Source organism: Scaptodrosophila lebanonensis, unplaced genomic scaffold (genome assembly GCF_003285725.1).
Source record: "Scaptodrosophila lebanonensis strain 11010-0011.00,11010-0021.00 unplaced genomic scaffold, SlebRS2 tig00000053-arrow-pilon, whole genome shotgun sequence".
Taxonomy (NCBI): domain Eukaryota; kingdom Metazoa; phylum Arthropoda; class Insecta; order Diptera; family Drosophilidae; genus Scaptodrosophila; species Scaptodrosophila lebanonensis.
This window is the reverse complement of record NW_022060548.1, coordinates 2,104,274-2,128,572: the sequence shown is the minus strand read 5'-3', so window position 1 is coordinate 2,128,572 and position 24,299 is coordinate 2,104,274. Positions and strand designations below refer to the sequence as shown.

General features: G+C 35.3%; 1 protein-coding gene across 1 annotated transcript in view; it reads left to right on the top strand.

The window, feature by feature from the left end:
• The first annotated feature begins 8,666 nt into the window (after positions 1 to 8,666).
• The window catches only part of LOC115624039 (protein Mpv17), a 31,395-nt gene continuing 15,762 nt past the window's right edge, over positions 8,667 to 24,299 (top strand). Inside the window, exon 1 of the mRNA XM_030518617.1 lies at positions 8,667 to 8,798. The gene's annotated coding sequence lies outside the window, so the exon portion shown is untranslated. The remainder of the gene's footprint in view (positions 8,799 to 24,299) is intronic.

Below are 24,299 nucleotides of genomic sequence, written 5' to 3'. Positions count from 1 at the left end.
GGAGAAAGAAGAGGAGCTCGACCAGCAACATATTTGATTATTATGTATTCAGTACGCATCACTGACGCAATTGGATTTTATATACAGCTACATTATTCTACATACAAATTCAATTTAAAACGCACCAAAGTCAGAGCAAGAACTGTGCAGGGACGGACATTTAAAACATTCAAGCATTCAGTCGAATAAATTTGCAAATAACTCAGCTTAATTGAATGAAAGCTGCGGCTAAAATAAATAACTAAACTAAACTAAATACAGTGCCGATTTAGTTGCGCCATTGAACAACTGCATCAACAACAACAACAACAAATAAATAAATAAATGCATGTCTGAGGGGAAACAACAAAAACTAAATTGGAAAAACATTTGGCGGACGGCCGTCAAGCGACGTCGCTTGATCGATGGCTGGGGCTGACGACTAGATGACGAAGTGCCCCGCACCGTCCACAAAGTGGACAGAACTGGTTCGGATTTGGATTTGGATTCAGATTTGTGTGAATGGATGGCTAAACAGCTTTGCCAACAGCCGCCACCGTATTTTTTATATGCAGCAACAAAATATATAAATCAAATAATGTGCAGACATTAACAAACAAGAAAATAAATGGAACAATTGCTTAGCCATCATAAATAGTGGTGGAGGAACTGGATTGGGATGAGTTGAAGAAAGCAGGCCGTACAATGTGTATTTAATTGAGCATTAATGGAGTGCCCAAGTAGGTAGTAGAATAAATTATGCTTATAATTGCTGGCTGAGATGCATGAAAGCTGCAGCTGCCGCAAAACTAAGACACAACTAGCTAAGGGGGAGGGGGGCTTGAGAAGGCCAAAAGAAGTGGCACAAGTAGAGAAACGAATTTAAACATAAAAGGCAAAGTTTCTGCCAGTACCTCACATTAAGAGGCATTGTTGTAAACAACGAACTTAACAACTAAATGTGGCTGCCACACTGCAACTACTTAACTGCACTATATTTTGCATTTTTCGAGAATTATGTCAAGAAATTGACAAAAATGTCAATTAAAAGCAGTTTACTGCAATTAGAAACTTTCCTGCTACTACAAATATATTTCTGAAAAGTTTTTAAAATTAATTTTTAAATTGAAGGGAGACAATTAGAGCATAGATGCAAACATATATTATTACATCATATTATTCTGTACATACAAGTATGATATCATACTATGATATGAGAAGAAGGTCAAGCTATGGCTAACCATATTTAGAAACCGCAGTCTCATATTATCGAAGCTAATCATATTTTGTATTAAAAAGACATGCTTCCGTGCCAGTCATATGGTATAAAAGTGGAATTTAAAAATAATATGCATAGAAAGGGACCTGAATGGAAATGTTAAAAACACAGCAACCAAACATAAATTGATACAAAAGAGTTACTTAGTATGAAATGAAATAAAGTAAAATAAAGTTTGTTTGCCTTCACATAAATAATAAAAATTGTATAAAGTGTATTTTCTACAGCTGCTATCTAGGATCTTCATGTTCAATGCATTCGAACTGACAATTGGATATTACCACTGCTCTTTGACAGAAACATGATATAGTACACATACTATTTTATTAATATTTATTAATACTTTAATTACTATATTATTAATATTTATTAACGCAAGATTACTATATTATTAATATTTATTAAAGCGAGATTACATGTGGTTTCAAAGAAATGCTGGCACGCATGGCTTACTAATTTTGATTAAAATAAAATATTTGTTCATCTATAATTCTATAATAATAAAAAAATCACTTGATGTTAACTTAAACTAATACTGATAAAAAAATTAATGTCTATAGCTTCATATAAAGGTGTTCAAACAGTCGAACGGTTAGTCCGAGATCTTGAAATGAAGCTTTTTAGTGAACTTTTATTTATTATAGATGCATTAATTTCCATATTAAACAGGTTAATCAGCCTATTTTATACTCTAAGAAGGTGTTCATATAGTAGAACAGTAAGTAATGCAGAACTAGATCATATTAGACCTTAAAAAACCTATTGAATGTTTCTATAACTTAGCTTCATTTGCCTTCACAATAATGAAATGCTGACAAAAAATTTAATCAGACATATTTGTATAGCCACTAAGAACTAGGAGTTCATACAGTCGAACAGTCAGACAGTTTCAATGCTATGGCTAATTTCTACCTCTATATAGCCCCGAAATTACTGGGCCCTACGACTATTGGCTGTAGAGCATAAAATTGAATGCCCGAGGCCTATCGCAATGAGGTCGACTCATAGCGGCACGTAACAGCCCATTCAATGATTACCAATAACCGCAAACAGACTGCATACCATAACAATGAATTACTATTGTTGTAAACTATGTATGTAAAGCCTGAATTATCACTTAAATAAAAAATGAAAAAAATGGAGGCAGCGTAAAGCGATCGGACCGCAATTATAATGCGCCATAGTCACGCAGACACGCTGCATAAATATTTAAATTAAATAATAACAAATGCTAGAAGCAAACACAATGTACTCGTACGTACATGTAAATGGAAAACAATCAAGCAACTGTAAAAATAATACATAATAAATATGATGCATAAATAAAGTGAAATAAAAATCAACATGCGATAAATTCCAATTGAATGTTTCTGTATTTTTCATTTATGCCAGCTAGCTGGAGCGGGAGCGGGAGCTTTTTATAGACGACACACAACTTGGGGGCACATGGAAAATTGTGGAAAATGGAAAATTCAATTGTTTGTGTTGTTGCTGTTGCTGTTGTTGTTATGTGGCGTCAGTTTGTTGCTGCCTGAAGCAATTCTAATGCAATGGATGCTTAAAAGGTGCTGGCCATGTCCAATATGCTGATGTAACCAACACCCGTTCTGGACATTTGCTGCTTCTACTCGTACTGCGGGCACTCGTCTTTATTTAATTTGTTTTATGGCCAACTCGAATTTCAAAAACCAATAATGCGGCTACCAGACAGCAGCTACAACAACAACAGCGACAAGAGCAGCCAACACAACATGCAATAAAAACGGCATAAAATTTCAAAATGAAAGCTAAACGCAGCTTGGCAGCTCCCGGCCATCCCCCATCCCCCAACCCTCTCCCTCACAGAGCCACAGCCCAGACCCCATCCATGGCACGGCGCTTGGCGTGGCACGGCGTGCGATGCATAAAAATAAGTAATATCGTAAAAATTACAGGAAATAAAAATCGTAACATAAATAAGTGTGCAAAGAGTCGTCGGCAAACTTTCGTTGACGACGTTGAAATTGGCAGTAAAATTATGGCAAGAAATTGTAAAAGTCGTGCGAACGAACGTTCAAAATGTTCCAAAGGGGGAGTCCGATGAACATTTTCATGGCAGTGATTAAGGGGAATGGGGAATGGGGGATAGGGAGTCCTGTGGAAATCCTCACAGAGTCATATCAAAGTTAAAGCCATTGGGCAAATGTTTTGGAAATAAATTATTTGAAGGCTCACAAATGTATGAATTATACGAATATTGCTCTTGTTCTAAGGGTTGTGAGGCATTTCGAAATGGATTTTCGGCTTTGGAGTTTTTATTTGTTTTGGTGACTATGCACTTTGCTTTTAATGTGATTTGGGTTTTGGGGCTGTGTGTCTGTTGTGGCCTTAAAACACAAGTCAGATATGTTTTGGAATTGGCGTTTCATATATGTAAACATAAGTAGCCGCAATTAATTAAAATGCCCCCGGCAGGGATCAAATAAAAGCAAACTGCAGATGGAAAATAATATTTACTAGATAGATTTACAATTATTTAGTGGAGGTTATTCATACTGTTATGTTTACAAATATCAGCTCGTTGGGAAACGTAGCAAGAATTTTAAGCCACAAGGCTAATCGCATTTCAGATATTGCTTTTATTTGCCAGACACAATATATTGGCTGCTCCAAAAGCTTTGCTGATATCGATTTTTGAAAACTGCTAATTGGTCAGAAATCGAAAAATGTGGAACCGAAATCAATCAAACTAATGGGCGCATTCATCAGCTGATTTCGATTGCCGATTTCTGATTATAAGTTATTCTCGATGTTTATTTTTCAAATTGTCACATTTATTTTTATTCGGTATTTGGCTTTAGCTATTAATTTATTGTTAATTTATTTTCGTAATTGATTGCCATTTTAAATACCTTAGTAGGTGCTGCCTTTTAAGGGTTTTAGAATGCACAGGGCGACAAAAACAATAAGTCGATGATGATCTAAGCATTTAAAAGCGTTTTAACAGATATAGGGAACTTTTGTTCAAATACCGAGCAGCTCACGGATTTGTGATGAATAGAAAATACGTGTGAATAATTAAATGCGATGCTAATTTCATGCAAAATATGCCCACAAACTCAACCAACCATCGCTACTTAAGAAAGAGGAATTTAATGAGCTCTTATGTTATTACAGCTGAAATAATGTTTATCCCATTTTTTACCAAGAAAACATTGATAGCCGCATTTGTAGCAAATGAAAATAAAACCAAAGGTAGCTCTTCTACCGATTAATCCACTTTTCGAGCTGCTGATTCCGAGTAATTCTTCATGATACACATGTCTGTCGTGCCTGCAGACGAACTTTGAGATCAATTGTTGAATTTCTATGGAAACTCAATTAATGCCATTTTCCAGACTTTGCCGGGCTGCTAATTATTTGCGCAAAACAAAAGAGCCATATAACACGTGCAGCTTTTGTTGGTCATATGTACATATATAAATATATGTACATATCAAGAGCTGTACTTGTATACATTTGTTTGTGCATATAGCGCCGGAAAATCGCTTTAAATCAGCAATTTCATGTGAATTACATTATGAGCAGTGAAGCACAATTATGATTGCCATACTCGTATAATGGAATCTATAGCGTAAGCCTTAATGTTAACAAGCTAGCTGGCTGGCCCAGCTAGAGAGAGTGTGTGTGTGTATGAGTGTGTATGAGTGTGTATGAGTGTGTATGAGTGTGTATGAGTGTGTGTGTGTGTGTGTATTTCCTTTACACAACAGCAACAACAACAATAACGCAATTACAATTGCGTTGCTTGGCCCATAATCATTCCAAACAGCACAAAAATTATGGCACATTTATAAATATATTTATACACATATGCATGGCTATAGCCATGGGCGTGGCAGTGGGGCGTGCAGATGATGGAACGGCAACATAAACGAGCAAATGAAATGAGCTTTTAATCAATTTCCGGTATTAAAGCGCAACCAATGGCGGCAGCAACCACAACAACAAGTTCAGTTCATGGCATTAATGTGAGGCCAGCCCCAAGTAGCAGTTGTTGTTGTTGCTGCTGCATTTAATTAACAAACAATTTATATTCATAAACCTCAATCGGTCACATGCAAATGCACATGGAAATGCCAGCAGCAACAACAAAAGCGGCAATAACAATCTCAGCAATCACAACAACAAGAACAACAACAGCAACAACAATTACAAAACCAACAATGCTGCGCTACAGCCACGCATAGAAAATGTAATAAATATTGCAAATGCGTGCGCAACAATAAAAATGTGTGGCAAGCTTTGAGGCAACGAGACATGCAACAAACACACACACATACATTTGAGTATTCACAACCAACTGAAATCGTGGCACTCAAAAGCGGAGAATTGTAAGCTGATGGGCTTTAGAGATGGGCACGTGAGAAATTTAAAATTAACTTCCAACTTTACAATAAAAAGAATAGATTTAAAAGATAACGGTACAAAAAAGCTGATATAAAAGCACCCAAAAACTATATTGTATGTGTTCAAAACGTTTTAAATTATTTAATTTTCATGAAATATGCAAGTAGAGTTTTTACAGAGGTGAGATCAAATTTTGGTTTAATGGGCGAATCTGATTTAAAACACATAATCACACATATCATATAATACGCATTATATTCTCAAGACCTTTGGGCTGGATTACTTTTGAATGTTAAAACCAAAATCTAAAACAAACCAACGAGATTGAACATTAGGCATACGGATATGGAATTAGGCTTTTTGTATAACATTTTTGTTTTAATATTTGCAAACCTAAAGATATTTGTGTTTTTATCATAAATTATAGATTTTGTTAACAATTTTTACACATTTTTCTTACTTTCAAAGACAATTTATCCCGTTCTAGAAATTGAGAAATTGTTTGTTCACCTCAATAATTCATTTTAAAAGTAAAGTCACATAACTGTGTCCGTCGCTAATAAATGGGGTTAGCATTGGATTGGGGCGTTTCGCTGGAGGGTTGGGTCTTCAAATGGATTGCAAAACGTTAACTCTGGTAGTCGACGGCAGTGCCAACAATGTGAGGCAATGTTGTTGTTGCTACTGTTGGTGGCATAAATACGCCACGTGTTGTCAACATATGTGTGCCCCGAACAGTGGCAGCAACCAGCATTCAAATTATGGCATCAGCTGCAGCGCCAGTTCATTTGCTGCTGCTCCTGACATTCATGTCATGGTTTATGGGCAAAAAATGATGTTACATGTAGAGAGTGTGGAAACAAATTGCCGGGGGCGGGGGGCATAACATTCCCGATTTGTAATTAACCTAGGGAGCTAAGCGAAATCATTAATTAAAGTTGGTGAAAAAACAGACGCACAAAACCAAAATTATTACACATAATGGCACATGGGAAATAAACGCAAAAGCTCTTGCCAACTAATTAGCATTTTGAAATATATGCAGGCAGTCAGGCAGGGCCAAAACACTCTGGGCCAGGCACCAGCACCAGCACAGGCACAGTTTTGTTGTTGTTGCTTTTTTTCTAGCAAAATTAAGCGTGAACATATAGTGAAGAGAAAACACAGCAGTGTGAACACTTAAATAGCAGCAAAAAGGGCAAACAACATTAAGAGGAAAGGTCAGGCAAGCAAGCAGCAAACAGCAAACAGCAACAGCAAATTAACAGACATAAACATTGCCAAGGCATTATAATATAGACATGGCGAGAAGTTCACGCTTAAGGCTGAGAGTCAACAACAACAACAACTACAACAAAAACAATAATAAACGCGACTACAAAACCACAGCAATTTTGCCTTCGCTTATTTCATGCTATGCCCAAAAACATGCTCTTAAAGTGTAGGTAGCCGCTAGATAGCTTTAGGTACTATTTGTACTACCCACTAAAAAAATGGATGCTGCCAAGAGCGGGAAAAAAGCACGTACAGCCACAGCCACAACAACAATGCAAAATTAATTGAGAAAATTGCAACTATTGTTTGGTTACAAAACAGACAAAATATATCACTGAGCGGAAGGCAGAGGAAAAACTAATAATAAATTCCGATATTTATTTAAAATAAAATATAGATAGGGTTGTATATGTGTCAGCTTTAATTTCAATATTTTTGAAACATTTTTTCAGCTTAATGGTGCTTGTAAAATATTTGTAATACAAACCATTTCACGCGTAAAGGATATATAAGAGAGGGAAGGTTTTCTTCGAAATTCAATGCAAAGGTAACGTTTTTTAGTCTAATATATAGAATAGTTGATCTTGACAGCCAAACAGAAGTAGTTAGGAAGGTGGAGACAAGTTAACTTGCAATACATAGACGGAAAACACAACTGCAATGTTTGTATGAAAAATATAAATTTTTCAACACATTAAATTTGTCAAATATAAGAAGATTTTTCGATTCATTTATTTTTATACAAATAATTAAAAAATCCACGATATTCCTAAGGGTATTATATTTTGTGAAATTTATTGATTTGTTCAATACAATTTCTACATCTTATTAATTTGATTATTTGTAGGCTCAATTATAAATTGGTTTATCGAATATTTTAAAAAATAAATTCTGAAATCTTCCATAACTATGAAAGTAATTCTCTTAATACAATGATCAAGATTGCAGAAAATGTTTCTTAATTCCACCAGCCACCAATTCAGCAATGCAGGTAGCTTACAGATTTTCATGAGCCTGTTCTCCACTACAGTAATCTACTATATAGAGTAGACAGACAATCGCAGCAAAGGACTGATCTCTATCTCCCTTTCTCTTTTAGCCAAAAATTATATTATTTTAGATTCATTTAAGATGTAGGATTCATTTATGGAAATATTTAACCATATCCATGGAAACAATAATATTTCAACTACATTTGAACTACAACTTGTTAAAAAAATAATTTTAAAACAATCCAGTTCTTATTCAACAGCATATAATATACCTATTTGGATCCCAAGTGCTGTCCTTTGTTTTACAACTTCCCTGTTAAATACTAAACACCAGTGTGTCATCCGATTTAATTTTTCAAAGTGAAATGGCCCGACAATGTTCCACTCAAATCTCTCAGCTTCGGCTCAAAAGAATGCAATTAATGAATCATTATCAAATAAACTAGGAAGGAACTGAGTACACAACAAGAACCAGAATGTTCACTAAAGATTTCATTTTTGTATATTTAAGAAAACTTTTAAAGACGTACAGTGCAATAACTAAGTAAACTTTGCACCTGCATTTATCTGAAAAGATTGTTATAGGCACGAGAACTGCCACGCTTTCTCTAACTGAGCAAAACACGCTTAACACCCTCTCTCTCATCTGCATTGTGAATGTTCTTGGCCGAAAATTAAATGCATTTCATCGCCGTTGCCATTGACATTGAAATTTGCGTGGCAATTTTTGTAATCAGTTTTGTTTGGTTCTCGTTGCCCGAAACGCGCAACGGGCACGTCGTGAAATTTTCGAACAGCTCTGTAAAAGTATCAAATTCAAAATACGAGTAAATACAATAATTTCAGTTGAAAAGCTGGCTATATGTTGAAAAGAAATTAATTTGGTAATTGCACTTAAATTGTATATTAAGAGAACACGCGCGCGCTTTATTTAATAATGAAAAAAAAGTGCTTACATAATTCAGGCGAAATGTTTTTGTATGTAATTATTTTCCAATGGAGATGGCACGTGAAATGCCTGGCAATCGTTTGTCGCTAATTGCGAAACAATTTGCGTTATTCGCAATTATTTATAACTTTTGTATAAAGTTCAAAATGTGCGTTTCGAGTTGTCTGTCGGAAGCAATTTGCACATTAAACGCACAGCTCTATAAATAGATGACGACAACAAAGACGGCAATGGCGTGGTATATGAACAGGGCGGCGTATACGTAATGTCCGATAGTGCTTGTGCGATACACTATATGCGACATAACATACGTACTATGCATATACTTGTATGGTGGTGCACTTAATGCCCCCACAGCCAATAATTCTCGCTTTAAGTGGGTCAGTGAGTGTGCAAAGAATGCCTCATATATAAGTATGTATATAGTGTGCAAATTGTGAAAGTGGAAAGCTAATGGCATAAAGAGCCGCTACCGACCGCCCAGAGAAAGCTTTACAACCTGTAGCAAACAGCGGGCCTATGCACACACGCCTATGCTTATGCAAATTTGATCAAAAGGTTGTCGGCTATAATAGTTTCACATCACGCATGTTCTGGCATTAACTGAGGGACCACCTGAGGCCCATTTGTGAAATTACATACGAGTGCTGGTCCTTTCAGTGCGAACATACCATATTGTAATATTTTATTAAAAGTACTGTTATTATGAGATCTGGAAAGACTGAAACAATAATCATAAAGTAGGGCACTTGATTTTCAAAGCTGGGACTGAACTTATACAATTTTATTTTTGATAAAGAAAATAATTTTGATACTGGCTGTGAATTGTTCATTCTAACCCATGTCTATAGCTACTCTCAAAAGTTAAAGGGTATACTAGAAATAACAGACAGTAGGACGCTTCGCTTACCACACTTTTTAGTTACATATGTATATATGAACAGCTGAACGATATGAATCGATATAGATATGTCCGTCTGTCCTTCGATCTACGACATATTAACTTATTGGATCTGGACTTTCATTTCACTCAGTGAGTGCTCTACATACATATATCATATAGGAACGATCAGTGCAAAATCTATTTTCGTACCAAAAACATTACTTTATTGTATTATGTATAATAATAATAACTGGTAAGTTTTTTAATGTGCCTCTTTATAGCCTGAAGTTTTATCGAAATCGATATGATTGATGCATCAAAGTTTTTTAGTTTATTAGTTGTAGGAGAGAGAACGGTAGGTATAGGGTACTCAGCATTTTTTCAACATTTAGGCTTCAAAATAAATAAAGAAAGCTTCAATCCCTCTATATTCAATACACATTAAAACTAATTTATCAAGTAAATACATTACTAATTCTATTTAATTTCTATTTCTTCCAACCGCCACCAAAAATGGTAAACTAGCCGCCTTGACTAAATTAGTTTCCAGAAATTGTATTTCAATTAACAAAGCTTGGCCAACAAAAAAGTGGTCGTTAATGCCTAATGCAAACCAAATCAAACGCTCGATAAAAGCTAAATACTTAGCAGCCACAAATCCGATCGAATGTGAACAGGTTTTTTTTTTGGCTGCGGCTGTCAACCCTAAATGTACATATGAAGGCAGAGTGTCTCTGCCTACAAAGCCGCACATTAATCACGGGCAACATTTGCCATGCAATTAAGCAAATGAAGCTTGCATTTAAGTGCTATTTGCTTAGGGAAATTTAACGAAATCATTAGACTAATGTGGTTCGTTGACGGGCAGTGTTGACAGCCACACAAAGCGAACAAAAAAATTAAAACAGCCTCAAGTTCAAGTGAAGTTGATTGCTTAAATTTTTTTGTATAGAATCCATGCAATGCTCAAAGTCCCTGGGTAATTTGTTTGCCTAATTATACATGCATGTAATCAATTTTTTTGTGGCCATTAGAAAATCAATTAAAAATCATTTGATATGGCATTGGCGGCACACACCGACACAGGCACCTAAGTATGTAGCCGGAAATACGTAGTTGCGTGTGTCTATAAATGCGAACGTACAAATTTCATTTATGCGATACAAATACATCAAAAACGAATTACAATTAAAATGCAATTTTGTAATTGGAAATATAAACGGCACAAAAATCACATTTATCGGCAGCAACACAAACGACGTCAACCATAAAAATCAATAGTAATTTTGTTCACAGACATCGCTGCTGCTCAGAGTCTACAATTCAATCAGACAACGTCGCCGTCATCGTTGCTGTTGTTGATGTTGTTGTTGTTGCTTTTGTTGCCGCCGCTGGCCTTTTATGAAAATGTTGGCACTGCACTTAAATGCTGAGCTGATGTGTTACCGCTCTGCCTTCCCCTCCCACATCGGCCAAATGCAACTGTCAAAGTAGAATGCCATAATTAAATTATAAATAATGTTTTACAAAAATAAATAACTGCTTATTGGCGCAGCAGACGCATTTTGCAACAACAACAACAGCAGCAACAAAACTGGGAAAACAACTGAAAACAGAATTCACAAAAGAGGTTAAAATATTACGCATACGCAGCGTGCGCAATTCCGCGCTCTTCGCCTCTTGAGTAAATAATGAAAGTAAAATTAAAATGCAATGAAAGGCAAATAAATGCGCATGCACACAGTTCACATACAAACACACACACACACACACACCCAAATATATATATGCACATGTATAAGTACATTCGTGTATTCAGAGAAAATACAGTGTACCAGGCATTTACACTTGGATTTAAATATATTTTTTGCACATGATTCTGTCACAATGCATATTTTACTTTTTCAAAAAAAAGAAGGGAGAAACGGCTGTGTACACTTGCATTTCCAATCGACCATAAACTTTGTGCACTCAGCGGTTTATTATTTTAATATCAACATGCAGACTCTTTAATTAAAGCTATGGTTCTGCATAATTTAAATATTATTCAATTTGTTTAAGTAGTGTGTACTCTCATTGGTTCTGTTTTATTATCTCTGCTTTTTTGTGTAAACTCTAAAAAAATGTTTTGTTTTGTTAAAAAGGGTATATTAGGTTCGTGCAAAGTATGTATCAGGCAGAGGGAGGTATGTTCGACCTCATATAGTTTATATATTCTTGATCAGCATGAGGAGAGAAATCGTCTATTTTTGTCTATTTGTCTATTTTGAAGCGGATGATTACACCTTAACAAATGCAGATATGCAGATACTTCCTTATACCTTAAGTTTAAAATTGCTTGTTTGACATAATAACATGTAACGTAAAGGGAAATCACACTTTTTCGACAATGTGATAAAGTTAAGTTACTTTGAACAAATTTGTGTACGTCCCTAGGCATTCCATAACACCTTACAAGCAGCACTACATTCGTCTCATCCCGCTAATTGAATTTGCAATAGACTTAATTGGACTAATTAATTAAAATACACTTCTAATTCAATGTTTTTCAAATCGATTTTTCTTGAAGTGCATTTGTCAGCAATGCTCAGCACAACACACTGTAATTCGCTGTAATTTTCGGCTCGAGTTTTTCATTACACGTTTTTCCTTTCATCGTCACAGCAGCAGGTTGTTGTAGTTGTTGTTGCCAGCTCGTTATATATACATAAACCTATATGTATGCAGTCGGACGTGAAGCGGCAATCACGTGTCGCAAACATGATTTATTTCGTCAATTTATGCCAAAAGTGTAAAACGATTTTCTACCGTGCGAAATGAAATATTATGACGTACACTATCATTTACATGTGTTTTCGACGAGATGTTCGTGGGGCGACGGGTCGGATGGGAAGTGAAAGTGGGAGGAAAAATGTTGGGTGATTTGTGCCGCAAACGTCGACATGCGTGCTTTGGGGTTAAAGCATATACCTTCGTACATATGCATGACTATGCGAGAGCATGTCTATCTATTGGTACGTATAGTACAGTATGCTGGCATTTACAATTTCGCAAAAGGGAAATTACATTTAAATTGAATTGTAAACCTAAAATAAACGCAAATTTTATGTATTCGCGACATTCCTCTCTCTAATGCAAACACTATACTTGTACTTGTATATACGAGTATGTCCGTGCGAGTGTGTGTTTGTATGTAGATTTGCTATTTTATGACAGACGTCGCAGCAATTTGTGTGAGTGTGAATGGGGTTAGGCACTTTGTGGCATGATGTGCTAATGAAATGTTGCATGGCATGCAATCCACTCACACACACTTATTCCCATACCAGGCTATGTTATGTTAGCTTTGGTATTTGGGACGCTAGGAAGTCGCTTATCAATCAACCAAATAAATATTGCATAACAAAGTGCCAATAGTTTGCCAAACTCTCTATATCTGTCAAAGATTTTGTGATGCAATCAAAGGTAACGTAAAAATTGTAATTGAAAGCAATTGGAAAAATAATATCAATTGGATTGTGTTGAAAAATTACTAAAATATGTTTTAGGAAAGAAGAAGTTGCACAAAAAAGTTACAACAAACAACGTTAAGGAAAAATTCTTATATAAACCAAGTTTTAAGTGTTAAGATTTTTAATAATATTGCATCAAATGGATTGTGTTTGAGAAATTTGAAAAATATCGTTGCTGGAGAAAACTGGTTGAGAAAAAATAAAAAAAGTATCTTTTTGTTAATTAAGCAGTAAGAAACTAAATTGGCAGTAGTTTTACGTTTTTTTTATGGCATAAATCAATGCCTTAAATGCTTAAGGTGACTTTTGGGAATAACTTGTAATGTAATGTGTGCTGTAAAATAATTATTAATTAATTAAGTAATTGACAAATTTTATTTATAGAAATTTCAACTGATAAGTACGCCATTAAAGATATACAAACATAAAAAATCTTTAATTCTTTCACTAATTTCTATGACTTTTGCAAATGAAAAGGATTTAATTAATTTAGTTATGCTAAATATTTGTTATATGCTATCCGTTTCTCTGCCTTTAAATAGTCATTTATCTGTGCACACCCAAGCCAGCCAAACATCCCGCCACTCATTAGCTAAAACATTACATTTATTACCCAAAGTCTAATGAACTTTCCCATGATAATCGGCTGTGTAATCGCCCGACCCAACCCAGCTTCGAAGCTGTACACATAAATAACAATTTAAATGGTATTTACATTTATATTTAACTCTTTTTCCTGTTTTTTCACTTTACAACGGGCGGGCAAATGTATTTATCATTGCCTCGCAAACACACAAAATACACATAAAAGCCTATGTATATCTACTATAAAATTAAAATTTTAATTTATTTAGCATATGGAAAAATTCCACACAACCGACAAAAACTGAAATGCGCAAAAAACCCGCATTTATTTCAACATTTTTACAATCTGCAGAAGTAAAATAAATGAGGGAAAAAAACATCAAATAAAACATGAAAACAACTGCCATTTCTATTTAATCTCATTGTTGTGTACGACCATTTACTCCAAAGGGGGGATACAAGTGTGGGCTTTCAAAACCTCAAATGCCAACTAATTAAATTAATACGCAACAAATAAAACAAATATAAATGAATACATTTGCGCAGCTGAGCTGTAGGCACAAAACACAATCAACTTCATTGGTTTTATCCAAAATAAAAAAAAAATTAGGCAAAAAAGCCTATCTGCACACTATAAGAGAGTGTGTGTGTACGTGTGCCCGTTGTGTGCGGTAACTCAATTAAATATGCTAAGTACATAATAATTTATATGCAATTTCTATTTATACAAGTGTTAAAATTTCAAATGATTTTGTCATCCGGCAAATTTAGCTTCTCTACACACACGTATATTTGCACAAATGTGCACAAATTATACACACAATACATACAAACGATGTGCAAACTAAGTGCTACAATAAAGCCCGAGTATCTGCAAGATACGAGCAGATAAACAAAACCTCAAAAAAAAACCCAACAGCATTTGCAACAAAGTCCGTCAATTACACTGAGCACAAATCTAGGCCATTCGACTTCTTCTAAAAGCTAAGTCTTAGGCACATCTTTTATGAAACATGTTCGTGAATGTAAAAAATGCAGTTAACACTCAAAACCACACTTGCCATTCGAATTTTAAAAAAACATGTATTTGTTGTTCTTTTAAATTATTATTTTTTTTTCGAAAAAGGAAACGCAACGCTGAATGACAATTTTTTTCTATCGAGCGCCATTGGTTCTATCTCATCATCCAAATATAGGTTTTGCTTACAAATATCTCTAAATGTTATGCATTGCTACGCTCGGCTTTTATAATCCATCAAAAATGCAAATATGAAATAAGTATGTAACGACTTATTCGCTTTATACTTACCTAATATTATTGAACAACCAAAAGCTTTGAATAGATAACAAAAATATTGTCAAAACGTGACTGCACAACCAGAAGGGAATCTGCTGCTTGTGCAACATAAAAGGATAATAAACATCTATAAATAATTACCGATTGAACTTAAAGTATTAAATTGAAATAGAGAGAACAAGCAATAGATTTTTAATGGTTTGTAAATCATTGAAATATGTGAGCTTTCAAATAATATACTTGTTGAGGACACAGGATATGGCAATATTCGTTTTGAATATCATTAGAATTCATGGCTCATCCTCATCTTTAAATGATTAAAGCACAGTTAAAAATGCCAAAGTTAGGTTTTTTTGTGAAAATTAAACACTTTTAAATACATATTTGCACTGTTCATTAGAGGATGAGCATCTTAAATGAAATGAAATCGTCCAAAGGTTTCTTTTTTCGTGTGCAACAATAAATGCAAATCTTGACAGTTTTCTTTGACATTTTGTTTTTGTTTATTTTGCCTGCACTTTTTAGTGCAAGCAACAGCAACAACACTTATAACAACAACAGCAGTGGTTGTAGCCAGCTAGCATTTTCGCATATATTTGGCTTTATTTTTCATTGTCTGCACTTTTTGCTGACGTTATTGGGAAAGCACGTTTCTTATATCCGTTGTTGGCATGACTTGACTGGCTGCTAGCCGTAAATTTTATGCCACCATTGCCACACAGACACAGATACTCGTATTCGTAAAAGATACATATGCATCTGGAAGTTTGCACGCATGTGAATCTGGCGTCTTTCAAAGCGCAGCGCCGCTGCCTTCGCAAACATGCCAGTTACTTTTAGGCAACTGTAACGACTATGGCAACAGCATCGACACTGAAAAAGTCGCCGACTATTTTTGTTGCAATGGAAGAGCATGTCCAAATGTTTTGAAAGTTTTCTTTTATTTTATTTTATTTTATGTTGCTGAACAACTGACGTTGTCGAAATTGTAAAAAGAGCACGTTTAATTGTAATATGTAATAGAATGCTCATTCCACACACATAAATACATACATATATAGCCTCTAACATCTGTGTCTATGCTCATGTGCTTGGCCTGTCTGCTTTTGCCTTTTACCATCTATGTATCTAGCGGCCCTAATGGCACCAGAAAGTAAGCTTAGATAGCCATTACTTTGGCCTTTGAAAACACTGTTTGTGCATCTTTCCATTGAATGCCTTAAGTTTGTTTGCTGAGTCGGGAAAGATTAGAAAATTGCATTAAGGCTACTCTACACTACATATTGAAAAGATAATGGCAAACAGTGAACATATATACATAACTATCAAGCTCAGCAGAGTGTGTTGACCAAATATGTTTAACCCAGTTACTAAATTCTTTAATGGTCTAAATGATAATTTATATTTCCTTTCAATTCATTGCTGTTCAAGAATACTTTTCTTCAATGTGATTTATCGGAAACTCTTTCGATTCTTAATATTAAAAAGACATAGCTTTTTGTAGAATTTAGACAAACATTCTAAAAACTATTTCAAAATTATTTAATGGTTGATTGTTATTAATTTGTGAAACAAAAAAAAGGGCTACGAATAGTCAATAGGCATGATTTAGTTATCGATTTATTTAATTTTTAACTAAAAAAAATAGTATTTTTGCTTACATTCAAGTCTGAATAAATGAAAAGTTCTTAAAATAAGCCAAAAACTTATAAAATAGCTTACCTTCAATATTTAATAAAGAAAAAGAAAGAAAGGTTTCATTTAAAAATGAATTTTTGAACTCAGAAATACTCCGAATATAATATCATCTACGAGAATTTGCCATTGATATTCTTCAATAATCATGCAACTTAAGGAATTAATAAAAAGATTCCCAAAACAACCATTTATGAGTATGAAGAGTTCCAGCTAGATTTGTGACTAAATCGCCATAAGTTTTCAAAACTGACTCGCCTTCGCTTAAGTCACACTAAGCCTACCCACAAGCACCTTTTTGATATTTCCACAATCACGAAAATCTACCAATTGGTTAACTCCTACTTCAATAAAGCACATTTGATGATTCTCTCAATATTTTAACAGTCATAGGAAGAAACCTTTCACCTCTCTTCTCAGTCTCTCTCTTCCCAACAAGTATATCATGTATTTTAAGTATCTATCTTTTATCAGATTGTATCAGTTCTATTCTGAAAATATCTTTATTTCATTAGCTGGAGTCACTACAGCTTAAGTTTAGCTATGACTTTAAAGAAATAATTAAAACAACTGAGGAAATGTAAATAAACTCTCAACCAACCAAGTGAATACGCGTAGCTCACTTAAACGTTGAATTTATGATTAAGGTAAAATAAATGCTAAATTGATCAGCATTTTGAAAAACGTTCAATATCAAATCGTTACTTTTAAATGCAAAGATCAATTTATTTTAATGTATCACACACCCGCCAGAAGTACAAACCGTTTAGTTATGTCAGCAGTATAATTGCAAACAATATTAACAATTAGTACAAGCTGTGAAGTAATTTAATCGGATTTATTATTCCATTGCCAATGAAATAACCCTTCATTAATATTCTACTGCGTGTTCACTTTCCAGGGAAAATGGCAAACATTTAAATGATTCATTTGCATTTTTATGAGTTAAACAGCCGATTAAGTGCCCCTCACTAGCTGGTATTACAAAAAATGACTAAGCCATTTGATCAGCAGTCGTATTGATTTAAATCAAACACCTTCTATATGTAGGTGCAGGTACTGGTAAATATCAATTAGACAACTAGACTCTTACACAAATCTATTTGCATCACGACTACGCCACTCATTATGACACATGCCCACGAACTAACTGTTTGTATAAACTTGTAATTCTCACACAATTGCAAATTGCGAGTGAAAGAGCAACAAAACCAGCAATGAACTGAACCCAGGCACTATTTATACAATGCCCGAGACTACTTACCTTTTCATATACTATATAAGTAGGAGCTCATAAATAATTCATTTACAGACGGCCTTTTAATAAGAAAATAATTAATTAAGCGCTCAACAAGCGCGTCACGATTAAAAGCTTAGAAATTACTTAATAAATTATTGCAGTCGCCGTCGAGTACAAAAGAACTCCTACTTGCTATCCAAAGCTGGAGCATTACCCGTAAGACCCCAGACGCGACGTCAGCAGGATGACACCGCTGGTCGTTGATTTATATTAATCGGGGGCTGTTGCTGTTGTTGCTGTTGTTGTTGCCTCTGCTGCTTAAACATTATTTATTTGCAGTGCAAGCGGTGGAAAATATGCCAAGTAATAAATTTTATTGCTTATTTTCTTCTCGCCGCTGGAAATGCGAAATATGCGCTAATTTTTTATTTAAATTGGCAAACAGCACGAGTGACGGCCGTGTCGTGAATTTGTTTATAAAAAAAACGTCGAAATAAAAAAGGTGAAAAGCAAAAGTAACGGAAATGAATGCGCAACATGATTTGTTACCATACAGATTTTCGCTTGAGTTGGGAGTGGGTCTCTGAGTGGGTCAAGAAACAGAACCAACAGAGCCAACCAAAATGGAACCGCACGGCTTCAGAAAACTCAAGTCACTCGCATCAGATGTGCCCGTTGTGCACTAAACAGTATTTTGGCAGCAAAAAAAAAATAACAATAATAATAATAAGAAGGAAAACAGACTGGAAATAGCAAATGCCGCCAAAGCCAACAGCAAACGTGGCTAAGTAGTAGAAGAAATTGCCTCATGATTACGTCATAGTCGTCAACATCTCCTCTGACATACCTTCGTCGTCGTGGACGTCGTCTAACTGTCTGCCTCTGTCTGTCCTTCTGTCTGCCTGTCTCTCACTTGGCCCCCACTTGGTCTGTCTCGGAGGAAATAAAAGTTTCCACATAACTATGTACATGTGCTGAAGGCACGTGCTCGACGGAAATGTTTGCCAAATTTTACATTCGTTCCCCAATTCCTACTTCTCCTCCTCCCCCTCCTTCTCCTCCTCCTCCTCCACCTTCTCTTCCATTCCTTTCTCGAAATGCGCTTCATGTTAATTTTCTTTGATTTCTCATTTGGCCTGATGTGGCAAGAGCCTCCCTTCGCTGTAATTCTTCTTGCAACTTGGCATTTCTCAAATTGAGGCTAAGCTGACACACCGCTGGCCATGCCAAAATTTCAAAGAACTGAATGGGACTCATCTGCATAGCTACAGATACTAGATACGAGCATATACAAGTACATAGCATGAATGAAGGCACATGTTATTGAAATAAGTGATGACGAATTTGAATAGAACTTGAAGCATTCGCAAGCAAAGGAAAACTGTTTAGCAACATTTTATAATGATGCTACAAACTTGCTTAGTACCTTTAACATTTTCCGTTTGTTATTTATTTTTGAATACTTACGAGATTTTGTGCGTGAACATTTCGTTGCACAACTCTTTCATTTTAGTAAAATATGTATCATCAATAGGTATTTGATGATAAATGTGAATTGAATTTCAAGCATTTACACGTAAGTGTCTTTCACTAAATAACAAACAAGAAAGAACGTTACAGTCGAGCAAACCCGACAAAGAAATCATAATGAAAAGCAAAAGACATTCATGATGTCTGGGGCCTAAGAGAGTCTACACACTGAGTATGATCAATATAGCCTCAGCCATTTCCGAAATCCAGGAGTTCATCTAGAAGGATGGATGGAGTCGTTTAGATCGGTACTTAATGGAGTCGGAGATGCTTTCTTCTGCCTGTCACATGTTTTGCACACATCTTATAAACTTTAGACTTTGCGGACTATATTAGAGCTAAATGGTAAACATATTACTCAAACTATCACAAATTGAACAGCAGTTAACAAAAGTAGAGTGTGCGGTGTTGAAAAGAAATGCCTTTAAATTTAGAAACATTTTTTAACAACTTTTGTTCTTAGACTGATTTGTACTCCTAAATCTGTTGGTAATTTGTAACTCTTTCCGGACATACAATTTATTTTGAGTTTGCAAAAACTTGTTATTGATTTTAACTCTCACTATTCAACCATCTGTTTTAAAAATTTCTTTAAAGGGTTTTCTGTATAAGAATTTGATTTGACAATTTTTGCATTTTTTCATTTGTTTTTAGATTTCTAAGCAATTTTTTCATGTACTGTTGTGAAGAGGTGGTCTTGTGTTTTTGCTTCCACAACTGTAGCATTTAAATCATTTAATTAAAGGGCGAAACTTTAATAATAATTTTAATTATTAATTAATTAATTAATAATTATTAGCTTACATGAAAGTGGTTCGTCCTTAAAGTTTCGACTTCGCATTCTATTTAACTTTTTTCATCCCAAGGCAAGTTATTATAACTTGAAATGTTGACATTCAACTTTTAAAAGCATTAAAAATAAATAAGTAATTTTCGTTTGTCATGATTGACCGATCAAGCAATTAAACCTTAGTGTTAACAGCATTTTTGCTATGCAATAAAAACGTATTATGGAGAGCAAATAATGAATTCATGGCTATGAACAAGGTTAATAGCTGTGTAGTCTTTGTAGCTAACAAGCTAAGTATTAACTAGAAAAGTAATTAGCTATACTATGCACCCACGGTGTTAGGAAGAAATCTGTTATTGGAGAAATTAGCGGGCTAATTGCACTCAAAAGCTCAGCTCACTTGATTGCATTTCGCTTCAATAACTGATCCAATAAAGCCTTAATATTATTTGATCGCTTCCTAGCAATTTTGAGGCTCCTACATGTTGATTACGCCATCGAAGTTTTATTATTGCAGCTGGAAGCGCCGCCTCATTTAAGTTCCCGCTAATAAGCTGGTCTTCTTGCTCCCTACTGCCCGAACTTAAGCCCATTAAATGGCCACCCCAACCAGGGGTGAGGAGAGGGGCAAGACTTATGAGTGCGCCATAAGCTTGATTGATAAGCAGTTAATAATAATGAGCGACCTCAACTAAATACGATAACAAAAACAAGCTCATGTAACTCTCGTAAATGAATGACTGGCCATATAATTTAACACACACACACTCACACACGCACACGTACAGCACGCAGAGGCTCAACAGAAACCCAAACCCAAACCCAGACCCAACCCAGCCCAAAAGCAACTCCAAGCCATAAATGTAATTACAGACACGGCAACGGCAACGGCCCAATGATAATGACTACACCTCAAATTGCACAAAAGAGCGCCTAAGGTTGTCAGAGGGACGACCACGACGAGGGCGACGATGACGACGACGATGACGAAGAGGACGCGACGACGGGAGACGGGAGACAGAGAGACAATGCCAGAGACCCAAACAAAATAAGGAAACGATGACGTACCGAAAAAAAATCAGACAAACAACAAAATTAACAGAACGCAGCAGCCGATAACAATAATGTAGTTGATGATCATCATAATGACGCCGACGACGACGACGGTGATGATGATGATGATGATGATGATGATGATGATGATGCTGATGACGACGAGACAAAAAACGTAGAGAATAATGCGAGTTTAAGTGCATGAAATTACAAACTACACATGGCCGGCAAGGAGGGAGGGGAGGGAAGGTTCAGAGAATTGGCTAAGCCTCTGCTCAAGTGGCAGCAGCATGTGTGTGCATTGCATTTGGCAGTACGAGTAGATTATGGACTGCTGCCCTGCATTTCGGTTATGGCCAACAAAGGCACGCGGCAAAACAAGCACAGGCTGCGCCCTTTTTCCTTGCCACAGTCAAACATCGATACAGCAAAGAAATAATGCATTTACAAACCTCAAATTGGAAATATGTACTAAAAAGGATCTGCAATAACTCAACAACAAATAAATAAGATAAATATTTAACTGAAGATATTTAAGGTTTCCAATAAGTATGTCAGACATACCAGCACTTTCGATCTCAAACTTCCAACAGTTATTTCCTGTTTTAAGCAAATTATTGGGCTTATTAAAAGGCAATTTAATACCTTAATCGTTTAATTTAATTTTAATTAATTTTTTTTTTTGTGTTAGCAGAGTGTATTTATTTAAAACTGTCCATTGTATACAATTATTAAATTGGTTATTAAAGTTGATTGATTTTATTTATGATGAGGTTAAATGGTAATATGATTCAAAACAATATTCATTAGAATACTTAATACAAGTATAATTTAAAATTTTAAGGACAACTTTGTTTATTTATTTTTTTTTTTTTTCAAGGGAACTCGTCATCAATTACTGAGGCTGGTGAAGTTAGAAGTCGAAATAAAATTATAAATAAATATGACAAAAAACTTCAACAAATTTTAAACTAGTGTCATGAAACTACTACAAAAAATATATTAACAAAACATCTAACAACAAGTCAGAGACTTTAAAAGATATTTAAATTTATTTGTTATTTATATCAACTAATGATAACCAAAAATGTTCTTTTAATCAAAGTTCCCCTACTTTTCGAATGAACGCTTTATTATAAGAAAGCTTAGCACTCAAAAATCGGCAAATTCCTTACAAAGAAAATTGTTTCTCGTTTTGTTTCTATTTTCAAAGAACTCAGGATAAGTTGAACAATTCAAGACTAAAAATAAAATTTCCTTTACCCAATAAAAAGGAAAAATGTCAGCAAGAAATATAATATTATTTTCGAAACAAATTTTTAACTTTATATACAAAAATATATTACACATTGCTTTGGTATGATCCCATATCAAAGATATTATATTTAATGAAGGAATGCCTTAAATCGGTCCACTAGGTTCGGAGCCTATTCAATCCAAATAAACAAACAATCAAATCTTTCCCCTTCATAATATCTATACTAAATAGATATAAGTACACACAAAGGTACGATCTAAAATTTGTCGAATCTTGCAGCGTCCTTGAATTTAGAATATATTTGATCAAAATTCATCATAGAAAACATAATACAAAGCAAAGTATTTCTCCGCAATAATTAGTTATAGGACCAAGAAGAATAAGCATAGTTCTCAAAATATCTATATTTTTATATACAGTCATACAATTAAATGAACACATATAGGGAAATGCTGATAACAAACACACGTGATTTTATTAGATTTATACGTCCGAAGGATTGTCAGAAGCATTTATTAGTTAATGCCACATTATTCAATACAATCTAATTTTAATTTCCGATATTAGAAGCAAATAAATTGAAATGAATTTCAAATTCGAAATTTATTACAGCCAGTCCGGACTGTAGCTCGTTGGGTGTTTTGTGGCTACTGGCAACTAATTTCAGGCGGTCTGCCAAACGACGTTATGTTAGTTAGTCAATTGTTGTTGTTGCAGCGGCAGCGGCAACGGCTGCAATAAGCTATGAAGGGCACCAGCACCAGCGGCTCGAGGGTAAGGGGCTGTCAACTGATAACTGAAAATATTTTTTTCGTAACAGTGGTGGCAAAAGGGGTCGTTTTGGTCGTTTGCTTGCCCGACCATAGAAAATGTTGTCCGCTGTTGCTGTTGCCGTCGTTGCCTGTTTTATTTAATGGTATATTGTAAATAATTGCGGAAGTTCGTTTGAGGTTCACTTCAGTCGGGCAGCCGTCGTTCCTGTCGCTGTCGCAATCGTCTCCCAGCCAGCCTGCTGCCTACTGCCTGCTGCCTGACATTTGAAATACAATAATAAAAATGTATAGTATCTGTTAGTTTGGGTTTTTTGGCCCTGCAATGTGTTCGTTCGCCGGTCGCCTTGTTGGTGGCTCTGTGTGGTGGCCCTCTTATCTTGTAATTGTTGATTTAGTGTGTACTCAATTTTTATTTTTGTAGTACATAGTATATGGACGAACGGCCACACAATGCACTGCCTGTGGGACGAACCATGGGGGGGATTTGTTTATTCGCCTGGTTCATTGTTCGTTCAGAGGCGGTTCATTGATACCATCCGCTAACTCGGCTCTCTTCCCCTTCCCTGCCCCCCATCGACGCCACTCCACTCCACTCCCTTCGCCAATGCTTCTAGCGTTCCAATTCGAGGCGCGTGACAAATGACTTTGACGTGCATTTCGTAGTAGTATGTGTCAATGTGCGTCCTACGTTTCCATCAATCCATCCAAGCGGCGAATCAACAAATTGAACCGCTGCTGTTTATATCAAATATACATACGGACATACGGACATGCAGACATACCTACATTCATATCTGTAGTATATGCTCGTATGTTGATG